Source organism: Marmota monax, unplaced genomic scaffold (assembly GCF_021218885.2).
Source record: "Marmota monax isolate L192 unplaced genomic scaffold, Marmota_monax_Labrador192_F-V1.1 WCK01_AAM20220418_F8-fsc00034, whole genome shotgun sequence".
In the NCBI taxonomy this organism is placed as follows: Eukaryota; Metazoa; Chordata; class Mammalia; order Rodentia; family Sciuridae; genus Marmota; species Marmota monax.
Window position 1 is genome coordinate 9060521 of NW_026693934.1, and position 15125 is coordinate 9075645.

The following is a 15125-nucleotide window of genomic DNA, read 5'->3' on the forward strand; positions in this document are numbered from 1 at the left end:
CGATACACATAGAAAGTGCCCAGTATCTGTAAATTCTGAGAATAACAAATGAGGGGGTGAGGCCTCAGACACTGGGAAAGACCTGAGCCCATATCTGGCTTGGTTGCTGGCTCTGGGCCCTCCCAGATCCACAGGGAAGAGGACAGTGGGTACTGGGCTGGGGCAGAGATTACCTTGCTACCTTGCTCTCTCTCATGTTCTTGGTGCTTTGAGGTTATGGTTTGACCACTTTGCCAATGGCATGGGAAACATTGAGGTTTAAACTGTTATCCTTAGTAGCTGGTCAGAAATACATGTTCCTGATATTTAAGGCCAGAAAGTCCTAAGGGAGTCTGGGCTGGAGCATGTGGGGCCACCAGCGTCCAGGAAGTTCTATGTATCCCAGACTCCCCAAGTTCCCCACCACCCCTGACCTGTAATACCCCAAGCTCTGCCCTGGCGGGCAGACTTCTGCCTTCCCCTCCCCAGGAACAATTCCCTCCACACTCACCTGCTGACATTCTTTGAGGGGTCCCTTCCTCTGGGAAGCCTTTCCAGACTTCTCTCCAGCTCCAGAGAGGAGTGACACTGGATGAGCACAGTGTGCCTGAGGCCTGGCTGGTCAGGGCCTCCCTTTTCTTCCCACCTGTTGGAATGCTAGGCCAGGGACAGTCACTGGATTGTGGGAGGGCAGCAGGTACCTAGTTTTGCATGGCTCTCATTGCCTATCTGCCTGGCAATTGGGAATCAGTTCAGAGGTGGCTCTCCCTAGGCCCCAGGAGAGCTGGCAGCTCAGCCTGGTCCTGGGTTGCTATGCCATCAGGGTGACATTATTCAGTCATCCCCACTGGACAGTGAGCTAGGCTTGCTCTTGAGTGACCTCTCACACCTTGGCTGATTCTCTCATATACTGGTCCGAGGCCAGTGATCACCGTGTATGTTTCCAGCACAGTAGGAGGTTGAGCTGTGGGTCCCTGTGGAGAGATGTGCTATGTGGCTACCTGTCTGTGGAGGTCCCTCAGTCCCAGTCCTCAGGACTGCCTCACTCACCCAGCGGAGGACAAGGGCTGGATACACCCTGCTCAGCTGTCTCTGTGGCAGGTACCAGTAAGAGGGGCCTTTGGGACAGCACTGAATCTAAATTTCCATCACTTCCCTGGCTTCAGGATAACGATGACAGTACATTTCCTAGGTACCCAACAGGAGCATGGCTATCTCTTTCTGACCTTTCTGGTGCTTTCCTGGTGCTTGTTTCTGAGTGATCCAGACAAGCTGCACAACAGTGCCTTGGAACTAGTCAGAAATGCAGACTTTCCCCACACTTGGACTTGCTTTATCCAATCAGCCCTCAGGGGGATCCCAGTACAAGTTCAAGTTTGAGAACCACCAGCCTGGAGAGGGCTCCCTCCCTCCCTCTGCCTTCCTACACTCGTTCCTTCTCTGCACATTTCTTGTGCAGCAGCCTGTTCTGAGAGCAGCCACTGGGTGTCAGAACAGCCTCAGGAAAAGTCATTGCTGTCACACCCTTCCCTGGCCCACCTGGCCTCTTGCTGTGTCTCCCAGGGCTGAGTGTTGGGACTTGGTCCATAAGAAAAGCAGGTGCTTGGCCCAGGGCTTGGGTCTGATGATTTCAGAGCCGCAGAGACACCTCACAGCATTCCTGCTCTAGGATCATTGGCCTGGGCTGTGCACCTGCTTCTTATCCCGGGAAGTCAGCCTGTCTGCTGCTGGCATTTCTGGGTGAAAAGGGGCACCAGATGGATGAGGTCCTGAGAGGAGAAGGGCTTACTGGAGGTCAACTGGAGCCTCTGTCAGGATGGGTGCATTTCCCTTTTTCTGACTGTCCAAGGTGATATCTGGGCACCAAAGAAGTGCATCTGGCATGATAGGGACCTGGGTGACCCTATAATACCTTGCAGGACATGCAAGGCAGTGAGGCTCATGCCCAATTCCTCCTGACTCCTGCCAAGTTATTGCTCTCATTCTGGCCCTTGAGGCTTCTCTATCCTCCTTGCTTCAGTCTCCCTGACACCCACCTCCAGGACCCTCCACCCACACCCAGTAATCACAGTTGGGGTCTCCCTTCCCTGTCAATTTCTGCCACCCTGGTCCTGAGGTAGACCCCGGCCTGCAAAAGTGAGATTTGCCCACCCCTGCAGCCACTGGCCACATTCTCCCACTGCCCCCTCCAAGACCTCCTAAACATGCACTTGTCCACTGGTTATTCTCATTATCATTTCCGCTGCCAGTTCGAGTCCAGCCCCTGGTCTACATGAGTGGCTACATCCTGGCCGTCTCTGATGCCCACATAGTACATGGTACAACCCAGGATCTGTGATGCCCACTCAGTGAGGTCCTGAGAGGAAAGATCCGGAGACAGAAGGGCTCCCTGTTTACCTTTTCCCTGAACCTCAGCAACCTCATCTGTGAAATGAGACAATGACAGCATCTGCCCCAGGTGTGTGTTAGGGGTAATGATTAACCCATGTGAGATGCTCTCATCAGGGTATGCTGCACAGAGTGTGTGCTCTGGGGCTCCTCTTAAGTTTATATTTTTGGGTAAGGACACGGCAACCCAGGGAGGGTAGCACAGTAGGGGCTCCTGCAGCCATCCCTTCTCCAGGGGTCCAGTTCAGATTAGGCCCCCCAGTGTCTGGCACTAGAACTAACATCCTGTTGGGTATCCGTGGGCTGGGAAGAAATGTGATGCAGATCAAAAGTGCATCACTACCTTTAAACCCTCCAGCCATCTGAGAGGAAATGGCAGTGACTTGCTCAAGGTGAATACTGACCAATTTTCCCAGAACACGCTATGAGGGAAGCAGAAACCCTGTTATCAGATAACAGGAAAGGACCCTGGTCAAGGAGTTGTGCCAGCCATCAGGTACCCAGTCCCTGGCTAGACTCAAGTTTTCCATAAATTACTGATCTGATTACTGATCAAACTCTCTGGGGTGTTGGGGCAGCTATAATTTCCAGGCTCTGCCTGGAGGATCTCCTGTGGGGCTTGGGCAGCTGTATCTCAGGGGTTCTGGAGCTGAGCTGAGCTGGGAGTGGGCATGGGAGACTAGGCTGGCATTTTTGGGCATGTCACTTCCTCACCCCATGTGTTAGCCCCTGGCAGACTGCTCTGCCAACTCTGCAGTCGAATTCTCTCACTACTGTCTAAGGTCAATCAGCCTGTCAGCATCCAGATCTCTGCTTGGCGTTGTGGGCTGCTATGGGTCACATTGCTGGGAGGCATGACCTGTTCTTTCTGGGTCACGTTGGCATAGGGTGGGTGCTGCTGAAATCTTGGATCATCAGGCTTTGGAGGTCCCAAGAAGCCAAAGCAAATATTTTCCTATCACCGGAGTGTGCCTAGAAAAGCTAAGCACCTAAAGGCCCAGACTTCTGCTCCTGCTGGAGGAGAGGAGGCACTGGTCTTGTTCCCACTGAAAGGCCTGGAGCTTAGGGATGGGAGCTTGGCCCTGGACCCAGGTTGTCTACCCACTCCCTGGCTACAGAACCTTGAGTTCTAGGCCTCTATGTGCTCACTAGGAAATGATAGATAACTGTAGGTAGACACTTGGGGTGGTACCTGGGGGAAGGAAATGCATCAGAGCATCAGCTGTTGTTAAGTAGTGGTAGTTCCCTGTATGAGCAGTCAGGTCCCTCTGTGCCTTCTCTTCCAGTAACTGTCCCATCCCCCTTGCTGCAATTTGTGTTCAGGGACTCCCCTTCATCATGCACAGGTACCCCCAGTCCCACCATCTGGCTCCAGCCGTGTTCCATTTTTTTCTACCTCTTTTCTCACCAGCCTCTCCACTTACCCACTCCTGCCCCTGATTAAGCCCCACCCTCCAACCACCACACTGTGTGCTTGCTCTTGGCTGTCTGTGGACTCTGCCTCTTGGCCACCACTCTGCCTCTTGGTCAGGAACTTTGTGGACAGCCTTTGGGCAATGCCGCTCTTGGATCATGCAGCCTGGAGCCTCCCACCTGAATGTGCCTCTTCCTTTCCATTTGGTCAGGCCAGCATTGCCCTGCCAAGGGAATGTGAATCTGGAGAGCTTACTGGGCCAATTTTGAGGGTGCACTTGCCTGTGAGAAGTCACAAAGATGCCATTTTTCTGGAGGATAATTTGACAATGTATATTGAAATCCATCAAATGTGTGTACTCCTTGACCAGACTTCTGGGTCTGAATCCTAAAAAAAAAAAAAAAAAAAAAACCCTAAACAGGAAAAGGTCTCATAATCAAAATACTCACCATACATAGTTAGTTGAACATTTTAATTGTCCAATAATTGAATTAAATAAATTATAGCACAAAGAATAATTTCAGAACGACTGGAAGTAGATAAAGATCACAAAGATCCTAACAACCAAGTGAAAACAACAATAACAAGAACAATAAATCAGGAAAGACGGTTGTGTGTCAATTAGTATGAAAACCATGCTGAGTGGCCCCTGCAAAGATGGAACCTGTGAATGTTACCTTGTATGGTAAAAGGGACTTTGCAAATGCTCTTCGGTTAAGGATGTTAAGATTATTCTGAATTATCCAGGTAGGTCCAATGCCATCACAAGGGTCTTTTTAAAAGAGAGGCAAGAAAGGCAAAGAGGAGGTAGGGTGGGGGAAGCAGAGGTTGGACTGACGCACTTTGGCAGTGGAGGAAGGGACCAAGAGCCAACGATTACAGGTGACCTCTAGGAGCTGGAAAGGCAAGGAGCTGAACGCTGCCCTAAACTTGTACCTGGAGGCCCCACCACCAACACCTTGATCTTCACCCTGGAAAACTCATGAAGACTGACCACCACCAGCTGTTACATTGTTTTAAGGCACTAGGTTTGAGGCAGTGTCTTATAGTAGTGATAGTGAACTGATGCATTAAGAGTTTGAAGGTTTTTTTTTGTTTTTTTTGTTTTTTAAGAGAGAGAGAGAGAGAGAATTTTTTAATATTTATTTTTTAGTTTTCAGTGGACACAACATCTTTATTTTTATGTGGTGCTGAGGATCGAACCCAGTGCCCCGCGCATGCCAGGCCAGCACGCTACCGCTTGAGCCACATCCCCAGCCCAAGTTTGAAGTTTTTTAATGGTTGTAGGATTTTTCAGATTATCTATTTCATCTTGGTTGAGTTTTGTCATTTGTGGTTTTAGGCAAATTGGTCCATTTCTTCCAAGTTGTCAAATTGTTCATGATATTCCTTTATTATTTGTTCAACGGCCATAGGAGCTGCGCTCATAGCTTGGCTTCATTCCTTATATAGAGATTTTGTTTCTTCTCCCTTAATTTTTGTAAGAGCTTTGTTCATTTTAGTGCTTTTTTTTTTTTTTTTGAACAAACAGCTTTTTGTTTCATTGCCTGCCTGCTTGCTTTTTTTTTCTTTTTGCAGTACTGAGATTGAACCCAGAGGTGTTCCACCATTGAGCTACATCCCCAGACCTTTTTATTTTTATTTTTTTGTTTTGAGACATTTTGTTTTGAGACACTAAATTGCTGAGGCTGGCCTCGAACTTGCAATCCTCCTGCCTCAGCCTCCTGAGTCACTAGAATTTCAGGTGTACACCATTGCACCTGGCTCATTGCTTTTCTTTATTGTTTTAATTCAATTTTTAAAATTTCTACTTTATTATTTTCCTTCTATGCTTGCTATGGATTTATTTCACTTCCCTTTTTCTAGTTTCTTGAGTAAGGACTTAGATTGTTGATTTGACACCTTTTGTCTTTTCTAATGTAAGCATTCAGCGATACAAAATCTTTTCTCAGCACTGCTTTTACTGCATGCCACATGTTTTGATAGGTTCTATTTTTATTTTCACTCAGTTTTTTTTTTTTCCTGTGAGATATCTTCTTTCACCCATGGATTATTTATAAGTGTATTGTTTAATTTTCACATGATTGGAGATTTTGTTTTCTTCCTGTTATGAATTTATAGTTTATTCCACTGCGGTCAGAGAATATACTCTGCAAGATTTGTATACTATACTTTTAAATTTGTTGAGATTTGTTTTATGGCCCAGGATAATGTCTATCTTGGAGGATGTTTCATAGATGCTTGGAAAAAATGTGCAGTTTGCTCTTGTTGGGTGGAGTGATCCTGTTGGTTGATTTTGTGCTCAGATTTTCTATTTCTTGCTGATTTGCTAATAGTTTTTAATGTATCAGTTGCTGAGGGTAGGATTTTCAAGTCCACAGGTATAATTGAGGGCTTGTTTATGTTTCCTATTAGCTATCCTTGGTTCTTTTTTTTCTCTATTGAGTTAAAAATAACTGTATTTACCATTTTAATCATTTAAAGTACAGAATTTAGTGGCATTAGGAACATTCACAATGTTTTTTTTTAATCTCACTACCATTTTTATACCTTTATTTTATTTATTCAATTTTATGTGGTGCTGAGAATCAAACCCAGTGCCTCACACATGCTAGGCAAGGGCTCTACCACTGAGCCACAACCCCAGCCCTACATTCACAATGTTGTGCAGCTATTGCAATTGTCTGTTTCTTTTTCTTCATCTAAAACAGAACCCTGTACACATTAAGCATTAGCCTCTCCATCCCTGCTCTCCCCAGCCCTTAGTAACCACTATTCCACTTTGTCTTGATTTAATTTGCTTATTCCAGATATACCATAGTCCTCTAATAATTTTATAGAAAATGCCTTAAATTTAGGTCTTTTATTCATTTGACTTAATTTTTATAAGGTAAAAGTCCAATTTCACTCTTTGTCATATGGATATCTAGTTTTCCCAGCGCCATTTATTGAAGATTGAATGGTTTTGATACCTTTTAATCAATGTGAGTGTTTACTACTGGGCTTTCCATTTTAGTCTATTGATCTATATTTTTATACCTTTGACAGCACATTATTTTTGATTCCTATAGTTTTTTAGTAAGTTTCAAAATCAGGATGTAATGGTTTTCCAACTTTTTTTCCCCAAGATTGTTTTTCTATTTAGGGTCCTTTGAAATTCCAGATGAATTTTAGGATGGATTTTTTTCTAATTCTACAAAAATGAGATATTGATAGGGGTTACATTACAGATTTCTTTGGGCAGTATTGCCATCTTAACGAGATGAAAATTTCCATGCACATGGGTTGGATTTCCATTCATTTAGGTTCTATTTTCTTTTAGCAATATTTCATAGTTTTTTATGTGTAAGCTTTCTGCCTTCTTGGTTAAATATATTCCTAGTGGTTTTATTCCTTGGTACTATAAAAATGAAATTGTTTTCTTACTTTCTTTCTCTCATTGTTCATTGTTAGTGTGAAGAAATATAACTGATTAATCACTATTGATTTTATATCCCGTAACTTTGCTGGTTTTGTTGAATATTTCTCTCTCTCTCTCTCTCTCTCTCTCTCTCTCTCTCTCTCTCTCCGTAATTCTAGGGTTTTCTACATGTAGGATCACATCAACTCTGAACAGAGATCTTCTGCTTCTTCCTTTCCAGTTTGCACAGTTTTATTTCTTTTTCTTTTCTAGTTGCATTAGCTAGTAGAACTTGAAGAACTATGTTGAATAAGGGTAGTAAAAACAGAATTTGATTTCTTAATCCTGATGGTAGGGTGAGGGTTTTCAGTATTTTCATATGTGGACTTATTATGTTGAGAAAGTTCTCTTCTGGTCCTAATTTGTTGAATATTTTTATTTCAAAAGGAAATTGGATTACTTAAAATGCCGTTTTTTTTTTTTTTTTTCATTCTGATCATGTGTTTGTGTTTTTCTTCATTCTGTTAATATGGAGAATTACACTGGAGATCGACTTTTGCTTCTGGGGATATATTCCACTTGATCATAGTGTATCTCTTACTCCCTTTTCCTTTGCCGTTATAGAATACCTGAGACTGGATTTATAAAGAATAAAGGATTATTTTGGCTCACAGTTCTCAAGACAGAGAAATCCAAGAACATGACACCAAAATTTGCTCAGCTAATTCAACTTATGGCAGAAAGCGGAAGGGCAAGCAGGATGTGCCAAAGGGGGCAAAATTCCTGTAATACCTCTGTCTTTGTGATCCAAATTTACTTCCTACTAGGTCCTACCTCACAATACTGCCACATTGGCAATCATATTTCTTTCTTCTTTCTTTTTTTTTTTAGTTGTAGATGGACACAATATCTTTATTTATTTATTTATTAGTTATAGGTGGACAGAATATCTTTATTTTACATTTATGTGGTGCTGAGGATCGAACCCAGGGTCTCGTGCATGCTAGGCGAGCACTCTATCACTGAGCCACAATCCCCTGTCCTATTTATTTATTTTTTAAAAAATATTTTTTAGTTGTAGATGGACACAATACTTTGTTTATTTATTTTATGTGGTGCTGAGGATTGAACCCAGGGCCGGCCTCACACATACCAGGCAAGTGCCTTCTATTACTGACTGAGCTACAATCTCAGCCCCACAATATCTTTGTTTTTATTTAATTATTTTTATGTGGTGCTGGAGACTGAACCCAGGACTTCACGCATGGAAGGCAAAATCTCTACCACTGAGCTACAACTCAGCCCAGGCAATCATATTTCAACCAGAGTTTTAGAGGAAACAAACTGTATTATTCTAACTGTAGCAGTGTATCATTTTTTGAATGTGATACTGGATTATTGGCTACTATTTTGTTGAGGATTTTACATCAATGTTCAAAAGGGACATTGATCTATATTTCATTTCATGTGGTGTCTCTGTCTGAGTTTGGTATCAGAACAACACTGGTCTCATAAAACAAGTTAGTAAATATTCCCTCTTCTTGATATTTTGGGAAGATTTTGAGAAAGATTTTGTGTTAACGTCCATTTAAATATTTGGTATAATTCATCAGTGAAGCTATTTACTCCTGGGCTTTTCTTTGTTGGGAGTTTAAAAATAATATTTATGTATTTAAAATTTTTTTAGCCTTTCAACCTTTTTACTGTTCATGGGGTGACACTGGTTTTCTAATTCCTCTTGCATTGGTTTTGTGCATGTCTAGGAATTTATCCATTTTCTGTAAGTTATCCAGTTTGTGATCATGTAGGTCTTTATTTATCACATTCTCTAATAATTCTCTCCATTTCTGTATACTTTCTGATTTTAGTACTTAGAATCTGCTTTCTTTTCCTTAGTGATATAGCTAAGGATTTATCAATTTTGTTGACCTTTTCAAAAAACCAAAATTTGGTTTCGTTTATTTTGTTTTATTTATCTCTTATCTATGTTATTTCTTTCCTTGTGTTTGTGTTTAACTTGCATTTCTTTTTTTTAGTTCCTTAAAATATATAATTAGATTATTCATTTATTATCTTTTTTCTTTTTTAATGTAGACATTTACAGCCATACATTTTCTTCTTAGTTCCACTTTTATTACATTTTGTATGTTTTAGTATGAGTGTTTTCCTTTTCATTAGTATCAGCATTCTAATTTCTGGAAGGAGTTTTTCCTTGACTTATTAGTTGTTTAAGGATGTATTGTTTAATTTCCATATATTTGTGAAATTTTCAATTTTCCTTCTCTAATTGATTTTAGTTTGATTCCACTATAATCAGTTGTAAGGTACTTTGTTTGATTTCAGTATTTTAAAATGAATTGTCTATTTTTCTGTTCTGTTCTGCACCTGAGAAAAATGTGTATTCTGTTATTGTTGGTGGAGTGTTCTAATTGTGTTGCTCAAATCCTGTATTTCTATATTGATCTTCTGTCTGATTGTTCCTTCCATTACTTAAAGTGCCGTAGCGAACTCTCCAACTATTATTGTAGAACTATCCTTTCAATAGTGTGTGTTTGGGGTTCCCACAATTTGAGGCTCTGTTGTTAGGTGTTTATAATTGTTATATATTTTTGGTGAATTGAAACTTTAGTCAATGTATAATGACTTTTTCTCTAGTAAATTCTTTGACTTAAAAAAAATCTATTTTGCCTAATGACAATATAGCAACCTAGCTCTTTCTGTTGGTTTGTTTTGTTTTCTTTTAAAACTTATCTTTAAATTTTATGCACTTTTAATTTATTTTTAAAATTGGTACATTATAGTGGTATAGAAAAGTGGAATTCGTTGTGGTATGTTCGTCCATGCACATGACACAGCTTGGTTTATTTCATTCTGTTCTTCCTCCCCTTCCCCATCCCACCTCCCTTACCATGTTGACTTCCTCTACTCCACTGTTCTCCCTTTTACTTTCATGAGATTCCCCCTTTTAAAATTACCTATTTCTTTCTAGATCCACTTATAAGAAAAAGCATTCAGCCCTTGACTTTCTGTGTCTGGATTATTTCACTTAGCTTGGTGTTCTCCAGTTCCATTTATTTACCAGCAAATGGCATAATTTCATTCTTCCTTTTGTCTAAGTAAAAGTCCATTGTGTATGTATGTCACATTTTCTTTATCCAATCATATATTGAGGGACACCTAGGCTGGTTGCCTAACTTGGCTATTGTGAATTGTGCTGCCATAAACATTGGAATAATCACTGTATTATTATTATTATTTTGTGGTACCGGGAGTTGTCTCTAGTAACACTTTACCACTGAGTTATATCCCCAGCCCTCCCCCTTTTTAATTTTTTTATTAGTTGCTCAAAACAATACAATGATCTCGACATATCATACATTTGATTCAAATGGGGTATGAATTCTTATTTTTCCACATGTACAGATTGCAGGATCACATTGGTTATACAGCCACGTTTATACATACAGCCACACTGGTGTCTGTTGTATACTGCTACCTTTTCTATCCCCCTCTCTTCTCCCCTCCCCTCCCATCACCTCTCTCTACCCAATCTACTGTGACACATTTCTCTCTCTCTCTCTCTTTTTTCTTCCCCCTCACACCATCTTATATGTAATTTTGCCTAACAATGAGAGTCTCCTTCCATCTTCCGTGCAATTCCCCTTCTCTCTCCCATTCCCACACACCTCTCGTCCCTATTTAATGGTAATCTTCTTCTCATGCTCTTCCTCCCTGCTCTGTTTTGAGTCACTCCCCTTATATCAAAGAAGACATTCGGCATTTGTTCTTTAGGGATTGGCTAACTTCACTTAGCATAATCTGCTCTAATGCCATCCATTTCCCTGCAAATACCATGATTTTGTTATTTTTTAGTGCTGAGTAATATTCCATTGTGTATAAATGCCACATTTTTTTTATCCATTCATCTATTGAAGGGCATCTGGGTTGGTTCCACAGTCTAGCTATTTTGAATTGTGCTGCTATGAACATTGATGTAGCTGTGTCCCTGTATTGTGCTCTTTTAAGGTCTTTTGGGTATAGTCCGAGAAGGGGAATAGCTGGGTCAAATGGTGGTTCCATTCCCAGCTTTCTAAGGAATCTTCATACTGCTTTCCAAATTGGCTGCACCAATTTGCAGTCCCACCAGCAATGTACAAGTGTACCCTTTTCCCCCACATCCTCACCAGCACTTGTTATTGTTTGACTTCATAATGGCTGCCATTCTTACTGGAGTGAGATGGTATTTTAGAGTGGTTTTAATTTCCATTTCTCTGATAGCTAGAGATGGTGAGCATTTTTTCGTGTATTTGTGATTGATTTATATCCTCCTCTGAGAAGTATCTGTTTAGATCCTTGGCCCATTTGTTGATTGGGTTATTTGTTTTCTTGTTGTTTAATTTTTTGAGTTCTTTGTATACTCCGGAGATTAGAGCTCTGTCTGAAGTGTGAGGGGTAAATATTTGTTCCCAGGATATAGGCTCCCTATTTACCTCTCTTATTGTTTCTCTTGCTGAGAAAAAACTTTTTAGTTTGAATATGTCCCATTTGTTGATTCTTGATTTTAACTCTTGTGCTATAGGTGTTGTATTAAGGAATTTGGAGCCCGACCTCACAAGATGGAGATTAGGGCCAACTTTTTCTTCTATTAGATGCAGAGTTTCTGGTTTGATTCCTAGCTCTTTGATCCATTTTGAGTTAACTTTTGTGCAAGGTGAGAGAAAGGGATTCAATTTCATTTTGTTGCATATGGATTTCCAGTTCTCCCAGCACCATTTGTTGAAGATGCTATCCTTCCTCCATTGCATGTTTTTAGCACCTTTATCTAATTTTAAGTAGTTGTAATTTTGTGGATTTGTCTCTGTGTCCTCTATTCTGTACCATTGGTCTACCCGCCGGTTTTGGTACCAGTACCATGCTGTTTTTGTTACTATTGCTCTGTAGTATAGTTTAAAATCTCGTATCGCTATACCGCCAGTTTCACTCTTCCTGCTTAGAATTGCTTTTGCTATTCTAGGTCTTTTATTTTTCCAGATGAATTTCATGATTGCTTTTTCTATTTCTACAAGAAATGCCGTTGGGATTTTGTTTGGCATTGCATTAAACCTATAGAGTACTTTTGGTAATATGGCCATTTTAATGATATTAGTTCTGCCTATCCATGAACAAGGTATATCTTTCCATCTTCTAAGGTCTTCTTCTATTTCTCTCTTTAGTGTTCTGTAGTTTTTGTTGTATAGTTCTTTCACCTCTTTTGTTAGGTTGACTTTTTTTTTAAAACATTTTATTTAGATATAGGATCTTGCTGAGTTGCATAGGGTCTTGCTAAGGTGCTGAGGCTGGCTTTGAACTCTCTCCATCCTCCCGCCTCAGCCTCCAGAGCCACTGGAAATACAGGTGTACACCACCATACCTAATTTTTGTCTTCTAATAGGAGAGTTTAATATCCTTACATTTATAATAATTACCAATAAGAAAAAATTAACTTCTGTTTAGTCATTTGTTTTCTGTTTGTTTAACATATGTTTTTTTTGTTCTTCAGTTTCTCCATTGTTGTCTTTTTATATTGATTTTTTAAATTTATTTTTTGTAGTGTATTATGATTATTATTATTTTTTCAGATAGGATCTCACTATATTGCTGTGGTTGGCCTAGAACTTGCAGTTCTCCTGCATCAGCTCCTCTAGTTGCTGCCACACGTGACTAGTATATTCTTAGTGATTACCTTGAAGATTGCAGTTAACCTATTAAGTTTTGTTCTGGTTTATATATGGAATGTTTCCCCAAACCTCAAGTGTGTTCCCATGCAGGACTTTCTTTTGAGATTTATAGTGTGTCCCTAGTGAGCAGAGCTCTCTCTCTGCTTCCTGATTGCCATGTCCTGAGCTGCTTCCCTCCACCGGGCCCTTCTGCCATGATGTTCCACCTCACCTAGGGTCTGGAGCTGTGGAGTCGGCCCTTTTTATTTGTTTATTTTGAGACAGGGTCTCACTAAGTTGCTAAGGCTGACCTTGAACTTGTGATTTACTCCTGTCTCAGCCTCTAGAGTTATTGGATTACAGGAGGTAGGAAGTGACATGCCCGGTGAGATCATTTTTTTAAATTCCTTATTTCTCTCTAGCTTCTGCATATTAGAGAAAACTTTTGACCTTTGAGTTTCTGAGTGTGGCTTTTTTCACTTAGCATGATGTTCTCCAGTTACAACCATTTACCAGTAAATGACATAATTTCATTCTTCTTTATAACTAAGTAAAACTCCATTATGAATATACCCCACATTTTCTTCATCCATTTGTCTATTGATGGGCTCCTAGGTTTTTCCATAATCTAGTTATTGTGAATTGCACTGTTTAAACATTGGATTGCAGGCTTTACTATCGTATGCTGATTTGAGTTGGATAAATCCCAAGGATTGGGGTATCTGGGTCTTATGATGGTTTCATTTCTATCTTCTGAGAAATCTCTGTACTATTTTACAAAGTGGAAGTACTAATTTGCAGTTCTACCAACAATATATGAGTCTACCTTTTCCCTCCATATCTTCCCCAGCATTTATTATTTGTATTCTTGATGATTGCCATTCTAACTGGAGTAAGATGAAATCTCAGTGTAGTTAGCGTTGCATTTCCTGTTGTTGCCTTCTAGTTTTATACATTATGGTCATAGAATATATATGATGTGATTTTAGTCTTCTCAAATTTGTTAACACTTGTTCTTGGCTTAACATGTGATTGTATTCTGTACTTACCAGATAGAATGTGCTATTAAGAGTGAAGTTAAATCTGATAGGTCTTTGTTGATTGCCTGCCTGGATTATCTATTACTGAAACTCTTTTACTTTTAGATCCATTGACATTTATTTTATATATTTAAGTGGTCTGATGTTTGTTCTCTAAATATTTACAATTGTTATATCCTGTTGCTGAGTTGGCCTTTTTATTAGTATAAAATGACCTTTTTTGTCTCTTTTTATGGTTTTTGATTCAAAGTCTGTTTTATCTAATATGAGTCTAGCTATTTCTGCTCTCTTTTGGTTTCCATTTGGATGCAATATCTTTTCCATCCCTTCATTTTTATTATATGTGTACTTATAGGTGAAAAAAGTCTCTTGTAGTAAGCATATATTTGTATCTTTTAAAAAATCCATTTAGCCATTCTATCTCTTTTAATTAGGGAATTTAATCCATTTATATTCAAGGATAGTATTGACAGGTAAACTTACTATTGCTGTTTTATTAACTGTTTTCTTGTTGTTTGGTAAATCTTTTCTTCCTTTTCCCCCTCTTTTATTGTCTTTCTTTGTGGTTAAATACTTTTCCATAATGGTATATTTTGATATTGGGTTTTTTTTCAGTGTACATTTTGTAAGTATTTGCTTTGTGATTACCATGAGACTTAAGAAATCTTAGAGCCATAAGATATTAACAATTATAACAATTTCACTTTGATTGCAAGAAAACCAGACTATACATTTTTAAATTTTTTGGTGCTGCTGGGAATTGAACCCAGAGCCTCATGCATCCCAGGCAAGCACCCTACCACTGAGCTACATCCCCAGTCCACATGCTATCTCTTTTAACTCCACCCCCATTCTGAATTTTTGATGTCACAGTTTACATAATTTTATATTGCATGTTCCTCAACAGATTATTGTAGTTATTATCATTTTTATTAGTTTGTCTTTAACCTTCATACTAAGCTATAAGTGCTTTACATGTCACAATTACATTATAAAGTCATTCTGAATTTGTACTTAATTTTACTAGCAAACTTTAGGCTTTCAGATGTTTTTATATTGGTTTAGTATCCTAACTCCCTTTAGAATTTCTCTTTAAATTTTTTTTAAATGTTTATTTTTTATCTGTAGTTGGACACAATACCTTTATTTATTTATTTTTATGTGGTGCTGAGAATCGAACCCAGGGCCTCGCACATGCTAGGTAAGCA

General features: G+C 39.8%; 1 non-coding gene across 1 annotated transcript; it reads right to left on the reverse strand.

The window, feature by feature from the left end:
* Window positions 1-14662: 14662 nt before the first annotated feature.
* Trnap-ggg (transfer RNA proline (anticodon GGG)) lies at window positions 14663-14731 on the reverse strand. Its single transcript has one exon. It is a non-coding gene; the product is annotated as a tRNA-Pro (tRNA).
* Window positions 14732-15125: the final 394 nt, after the last annotated feature.